Raw genomic sequence first — 8,021 nt, 5'->3', positions numbered from 1 at the left:
TAATAGCACATCAGCTAGGTCAAACTCCATATTTTTCTTTACAATTTTATATGCCAAATCTACAGCCTCGCAAGGTACACTATTCAGCCTGCTGGAACTATACAGTTTGTATGCAATAACATAAATACCAAATTTCAGTTCTATATCTGAAACATTGTTGAGTTTTAAACCTCTGCCATCCCATTCAGCTTGGGTTTTCTTCTGTAACTCATCCCGTCCTAGGGTTTTGGTGGTTTTGGCTTTGCTGAGCATTGGGAGACCCGTGATTTTGTGAATCATCTTCTTGGTTATCAAAACTGGTTGTTCCAACCACAACTGACCATTATGTACTCGGCTCAAGATATACCTCACCCATTTCACTTGGAAACTTCTTGGCAGATGCGGGATATGGGTTAAGCCTTTGGTTTCCAAATGTTTGAACTCAGGTTTTAGGGTTCCATCCACGCATAACTCGGCTAGGGTGCTATCCATATCTAGTGTCCCTATTTCTTGCACAGTACACTTGAAATGAGTATGAATATCATTGATTAGAAGTACCTTTGGAGGAATCTGTGATTGAGCTCCATGCAGGTCGAGTGATTCAGCAATGGCAGGAACAAGCTTGAACGTCGGTGCCTTCCATTCCGTTCCCTTCACAAGCATTTCAGATCCTTTCTTCGCCTTGCTGCTGCTGGTGCTTGTGGAAGCCATTGCTGCTCGGTAAGTGAAAATATTTCGTAAGAATACTTCGCTGAAAAATCTCTTCAACTCACTTGAACTCGCTTGAAAGCCCTCTTTTTGTAAATCTCGAATTCGTGGTGAAAAATGAGGTTGAAATCTGCCCTTTTGATGAAAAATTCGCCATTAATGTTCAGTACGGAGGTAGCTGTGATCTATAGGCTGTCATCCACTAGCTCGGCTTAAACTTCGCAACTCAGTGACCAAAAGAAAATAGGTTAAACCGCTCTTAACTCGGTAAGAGAAGAACCAACCATGCTCGGTAAGTGCAACTTGGTGAAAGAGACCTTATTGCACCCGACTGAGCTCGGTAAGGTCATGTACCGACCATGATCCTGATGTATCTGAAATACTGATTTGATCATATTTTCATTCTAGGACTGCTTAGGAATTTGCTTTGTAGATACAGTCCTGATCTTATCCTGATGAGTCTTAATTGGAAATGGTAGAGTCACTCACTTCTTGAGTGATAATTCCATCACTTGAATTATCTGGCTCGGTAGACTTAGAAATCCATTGCTGCTTCATTTGCTTTCGAATATTTTCCACTTTGATTTTCTTTTCATCCTCGACTTTCTTTATGTTCATGCAGTTTTTAGATATATGACCAAGTTCTGTACATGTATAACATCTTACAGTGGTATCCCTTTTTCTTAGGTGATGCCTTGCACAGTTTATGCCAGTATGACCATATTCTCCACAATAATGACATCTGCACCAAGTGTTGTAGTCCCAACCAAATATTGCTTTGACAAGTTGTTCAGCTGGATTAAATGATTTGAATTTGCATTGTGATGCCTTATGACCTTGCTTTTGACATTTGTGACATTTACCTTCAAATTTCGGTTTCTTTTTGCATTCATTTGCTTTGTGTCCATGCTGATTGCAATTGTAGCACTTTCCATTAAATTTGCCTTTTCCATTGCTCCAACATCCGTTAGATGTATGACCTAACTTACCACAGTGGCTGCAAGTAGGTTTTTGATTCTTTTGAGTACCCTGTTTGGAGGATTCACCTTCTTCCTTGTATCCAAGGCCTGCTTTACCATTTTGTTTATGAAAGTTTTCTTCATTTTGCAGATTCAATTGATCCATGTCCTTTTGAGATTTTACCATTCTCTCATTGACTTGCTTTTCAGAGATTAGATCACTTTGTAAGCTTGCATTGATTTGTCTTTCAGTAATTAAGTCATTTCTCAAATTCTCATTCTCAGATCTCAGATTCATAATTTCTTCATTTGCATTAGATAATTGAGTTACAAAATTTTCAAGCTGAGAGGATTGATTATTCCTTACCTCTAAGTCTTCAGCTGCCTTGTTCCTTTGCTCCAAGATTTCGCATAGCCTGATGGACTGGATTCCTTGTTCCCTTTTGAGCTTTCTTACTTCTTCCTGTAGAGATCCATTCTTTTCTAAGAGTTCTTTGATTGCTTTGTCAGCTTCATCTGAACTATTTGATGGTGAGAGATCTTCAATCTTTTCTTCAACATACTGATGGTCATTCATTTGCTTTGCAAGTTCTTTTCTTCTTTTCAAGGATTGTGAAAGATGCTCTTTTGCTTCATTGAGTTGAGCCATGGCCATTTTTCAGATCTAGCTTTTCATTCTCAATAGTTTTGTCAAGTCTGAATATCTCCATTGTCCTTGATCTTTGCTCAAGCTGTGAAACTTTTATCTTGAGAACCTTATAGCTCTGATACCAATTGTTGGAAATATTCAAGATATGACAAGTTACTGAGAGGGGAGGGGTGAATCAGTAACTTCTAAAATTTCAAACAATAAAATTGTATACTAATATATTCACCATTCATCCAAGTAACCTACTGTAAGCATGAAACAAAATCATTTGCAACACTTGAACACACAGATTTGGTGACCCAGAAACCTTCCAAATAGAAAGTAAAACTGGGGTGGGGATGAAACCCACAAGCTTCGTTACTGCAGTATGAAGTTGGCCGGTTAAGGCTTACAATGACCACTTCTGGTGATCTACCCTGTTAGGAGCACAAAGGATTGCTAGATCCACCTTGTTAGAGGATTTCCAAACATACAATAAAGTATGCACTCTGTTAGGAGATTTACAAAAGACTGTTAAGTCTACCTTGTTAAAGAATTTACAAAAACTGATTCACCTGTTAGAATGAAACAGTGGATCTGATTACAACTAATTGCTGATAAGATCCGCTATGCTCTGATTCACCTTGATGTGATAGATAAAAACTTTTCTGCTCCAAAACTCGACCTGTTGAATATCTTCACAATTCAGCCCACATACTTTCGCATGCATGTATTTCTTTCGCACTTTCACACTTTTACACTTTCACATTTCCATTCATTACCATTGTCATAACAACTATATTTGAATGATACAATACATTGCATATATATATACCATCCATATAAACAATACATGCAAGGTCGGCTAAACAATACATGCAAGGTCGGCTAAACAACAAGTGCAAATCTCTATACAAAGTCGGCCCAAGGTAAAAACTCGGGTTCACTGAACTGACTCGATGTCCTTCTGATACTCAGCGTCCACTGTGTTACTCGGCATCGTCATGCACTCGGTAGAAGTGAAGGCACGGTTCATACTAAACACTTTGAGTAGTTCTGAACTCGGTAACCACTGGAGACTCGGTAGAAGAGATGTCACTCGATGAATACTTCTATCTGAACTGTAGCTCGGTGATCAAAGGAAACACTTGATAGAACCTTGTGACTCGGTGATAGTTAGTTTCCTTGATAACCGTCTGAGCTCGGTAAAATTAATTTCCTTGATAACCTCAGGAGCTCGGTTATCATGAAGTTCTCGATTACATCTTAGTACATCTTCACTCGATCAAAACTGATTCCTTTCTTTACTTTGAACACTCGGTAAACACTGGCTGCTTTGTTCACCTTGATCACTCGGTAAACACTAACTTCTTTGTTCACCTTGATTACTCGGTAAGTACTGACTTCTTTGTTCACCTTGATTACTCGGTAAACACTGACTTCTTTGTTCACCTTGATTACTCGGTAAGTACTGACTTCTTTGTTCACCTTGATTACTCGGTAAACACTGACTTCTTTGTTCACCTTGATTACTCGGTAAACATTGAGAACTAGGTAAAGCTTGGCTTCCGGTGAGAGCTTGGTAAGCATTCAGAATCCAATAAGTGTTGTAACTAATGACAAAAATGTATCATAATGCCAACAGACAGAGCGCCGAATTGTGAGGCAGTTTACACTTGGATCTTGGATAAAGTTGGAGAAGAGCTAGTGATTGCAGTTTAGAAACAAGGAGGTTTCTTGGTGGCTTGCGAGCACAAGTTGAGATCTCGGAGGTTTCTACCAGAGTGTGGATCTGGACTAGCTTGGGTTTGGATTGGACCTTGAGAGATCTTGTAGAAATGTTATTGTAATTGCTAAGGATTTTCAAATTTAATAAAATTTCGTGGGAAGTATTTATTCTCTTCATATTGTTGCATTCTTGGTTATGAGTTGGTAAGGGTGGTGTGGCCCTTCGTCAATGGTATTAGAGTGTACCTACATTAGTGGTATCAGAGCGTATCGTCATCAGTTGCTCTGTCTCAACTATTCCCATATTACAAAATAAACATGTTCTGTCTGCCCACTCTTCCTTTGGAACTTGCCACCAAACAGTTTCACATCGCAGCTGATGTGAACTAGGTCTAAGTTGTGCCATCAACATTTTTCTTTCCAGTTAATAGGTGCTCTTATATAGGCCTTTTCCTCATGACTATAAGTGGGATTAAATTCTTTAATGTAATAGGATTTTTTCCACCCTATGCGTCTTGTCTATAGAATATTGTGAAATTTTTCATTGACAAACTTTTTTATTTATGTAATGTTATCCGGGCAAGTTTGGATGTTGATATCCCATTTTCGCATCCATTTTTCATTTTGCTTCATCCATGTGCTTTTCTGCCTCACAAGTTTTTCCTCTATGATCAACTTAGGCCAACGATGTGTTTCCAGACCTTGGATTTTCTTTAAGTAGCTTATCATTCGGACCAAAGCAACGGCTTCTAATGGATAGGAACCCACCTCCGCCAAAAGGATTTCATACGAAACTGTTGTCTTGACTTTAAGATTGCATGTGATGAAGTGTTTTTGAATTCTTTCTACTTGTTGCCATTTCTGTTTAGACATACTAACTCCCCACACTTCACATCTGTATAAAATAACCGGATTAAATAGCAAACCAAAAAGAGTTTTCATGGTCGTCCAATCCCATAATTATGCGTTCCTGCACTTGTTTTCTAAAGAGTATAATGCCTTCCAGCCCCCTTGGATCCTTTTTGATCTGCAAGTATCCCAATTGAGTTTGTTATGAAAATTGATGCCCAAGTATTTGTACTCTTCCACAATCTCAAGTGGGCTATTTTCCAATAGAAACTCGTCTTGAATGCCCCTATTCTTCTTCAGCGAGAAGATCATAATTTTGGTTTTACTAGTGTTAACTTGCATTCCTACTTCATGACAAAATTTTTCTAGTGCTATCAAGTGCTCTTTCAAACCTTTAGTTGTTCTAGCAAGAATTATGAGATCATCTGCATATAAGAGAAATCTTATCACAAAGTGGGCTAGCTGCACCCCCTCACCATTGGTCTTGTTTATCCACTCTTCTAACTTGTCAATAAAGAGCCTGAATAATGTTGGAGATAGCAGACACCCTTGCTTAACCCCGATTTTGCTGTCAAAATTTTTTGATAGCCCTTCTGTCATTCTGATTTTAGCTTTGACCTGCTCATATAATCTGTAAACTGCTAATCTAAGTTCTTTAGGAACTTCCAACTCTTCCATTCTATCCCATAATTTATTACGTGGCACTGTGTCGAATGCTTTTTTAAAGTCCACGAAACAACAAAAAGCCTCGTTCCCCGGAGTGTCCCAAACTTTCTCAATCAAGTATCTAAGAGTGATGCCATGATCTATAGTAGAGTGCTTCGGTCTAAAGCTTGCTTGCCCTATTGCACATTTGCCTTTTGTTTCAGCCTAGTTGTTGATTTTTTGTTCTACCAAGCTGCCAAATAACTTGCCAAAAAGTGGATTGATCATGATGGTTCGGTAATTAGAAGGATTATTTATATCTCCACTTTTGTGGAGTGGGATCACCACACTTGTTGTCCATTTTACAAGGAAACCTTCTCTATTGACACTGTTGAAAATTTTAGTGATGTGTGGTGTGAGGGTTTCAACACCCCATTTTAAATATTCAGCTTGAAGCCCATCTATATCTTGCGCTTTACCGGCAGCTAACCTCCTTATGCCTTGGATAATATCCTTTTTGCTAAATAACTCCCCTGTAGTCTCTGTTTCCATGGTTCTATTCTCTCCTAGATCACACTTGTAGAGAGTCTTGGCATATTCCATCCATTTGGTTCCTGTTATGTTGTTCTCTATCTGAGTTTTTCTCTGCTAAAGTTCTTTCCAAAACTTTTTGGGGTTGTTTTTACCAAGATTAATCAACTTGATTCTTCTCTTATTCACATACTCTCCTTTCTTCTTTTTAATCAGTTGATCATGCTCCTTTCTACTTTCTTTATTTATGTTCTTTTTCCAATTTCTTTTTGTTGTTTTGCATTCTTCATCAAACCACAGATTAGTCAAAATAGTGTTCTTGGCTTCTCTTGTGGCCCTAGATTTTTTACACTCCTCCAATGCTTTAATGATAGTAAGAACAAGATTATCCTTGTCCATGAAATGTTGTTTATCAGATTCGAGATGGTTTCTCGAAACTCTAGACAGCCGCAAAAGAGAGTTTTGGAAAGTAGCATGGTTTTCTTGTGTCATTAAAACTTTGCCAATCGGAATCCTCTTCCTCTTTTGTAAAGGTTTTGGGACAATATGTTGATCTTTAAAGTGAGTGGCCACCCTTATCAAAATGGGGTTATGATCAAATTTTAGCTCCATGGGGCAGTCCTCTATCTCAAAGTTAATTATCTTTGTGACATATTCTTGCGAGCATATTACATAGTCAACAACACTTTGTCCATTGTATCTTTTGCATGTAATTCCACCTGATTTAGGCCACTTTTTCAAACCATTACATATGACCATGTTATATAGGCAGCATAAACTTAGTAATTTAGTACCAAAATGATTAATCTTTCCCATGCTATCCTGCGAAGATCTTTCCCATTTTTGTGTCCCTTCTTCTTCAAGCCAAACTAGGTTTCTGCTTTCACTATAGCTCTCCTTAAGATTGAGAGTTTGGTTGTTTGTTGTTCTAGCATTGAAATCTCCTATTATCATTATTTCCCCTAGAGAGCTAAAGGCTTCTATGTCCTTTTTGAGTGCAACAAATGGGTCTTCTCGATTCAATCTATGCTTTTTATACATTTTTGAGCCTTTTGGGGAGAAGTAACAGATAGCCACCCTCATAGTAATCTGATTCTCTATTATTTTAATCCAAATATACTGCTTGTTTACATCTTCTTTTTCTAAGTTTACAAATCTGCTCCAAGTTTCTTTTATTAGAATCGTGATGCCTCCATGCCCCTTACCATTATCTATCTTCTCATTCCACAGTGATACCTTCTTATACCCTTCAAAATCTGGAACCCTACATCCATCATGCTCATGTGTCTCGATAAGCATAATGATGTCATTATCTTTAGCTATCGGCCCTAACCCAGGTCCTCTTCTCCAAGGATAACCTCTACAGTTCCAACTAACTATAATTAAATGTTCCTGGGTGGGCCCAAGTTCCTATTTATTGCTTGTGATTTTGTCGCTAATTTGGGCTTTGCCATTTTGTAGCCATGCCCACTTGCCGTTTTCTCTCGCTGTTTTCACTTTTTCCCATTCCTTCCTCCTTTCTTCTTGCTGAGTTACAGTGAGGTCATCATCAAGATATATGTGTGTGCCTCTAAGAAACTTCCTCTTGCTGAAAATGTTGTTTTTATCTCCTGTATTCCTCATTGTCACTCTAACATGTCTGTCTTTGCCTCCTCTAATCCATTTTTCGATTCTTTGTGCTTGTATGGTTGTTCCATGCCACTCTAATTGGTCTTTAAAGAAGTCTTTAACTAAATTCGTTGTTTTCTCCTATTCTCCATAGTCTCGTAGTCCTTTGATGATAATATTTTCTGCTTTCTCATTTCTTTCTTTTTCGCCTCTAATCTGTCTCCGAACTTTCTTTTCTATGTTGTCAATAGGAGTGTTTGCTGGTCCCTTTACTATGTTAGCCCATGATCTAACTTCTTCAATTTGTTCTCTGAGTTGATTCTCTTTTATTTCCATATTGGCCATGACATCTTGTATATTTTTCATTTGCGGAGTTTTATCTCTTT

This window comes from Cupressus sempervirens, chromosome 10 (genome assembly GCF_028749045.1).
Source record: "Cupressus sempervirens isolate cs-2001-9-10 chromosome 10, ASM2874904v1, whole genome shotgun sequence".
Lineage (NCBI taxonomy): Eukaryota > Viridiplantae > Streptophyta > Pinopsida > Cupressales > Cupressaceae > Cupressus > Cupressus sempervirens.
The sequence above is the reverse complement of the archived record's forward strand: the minus strand, read 5'-3'. Positions refer to the sequence as shown.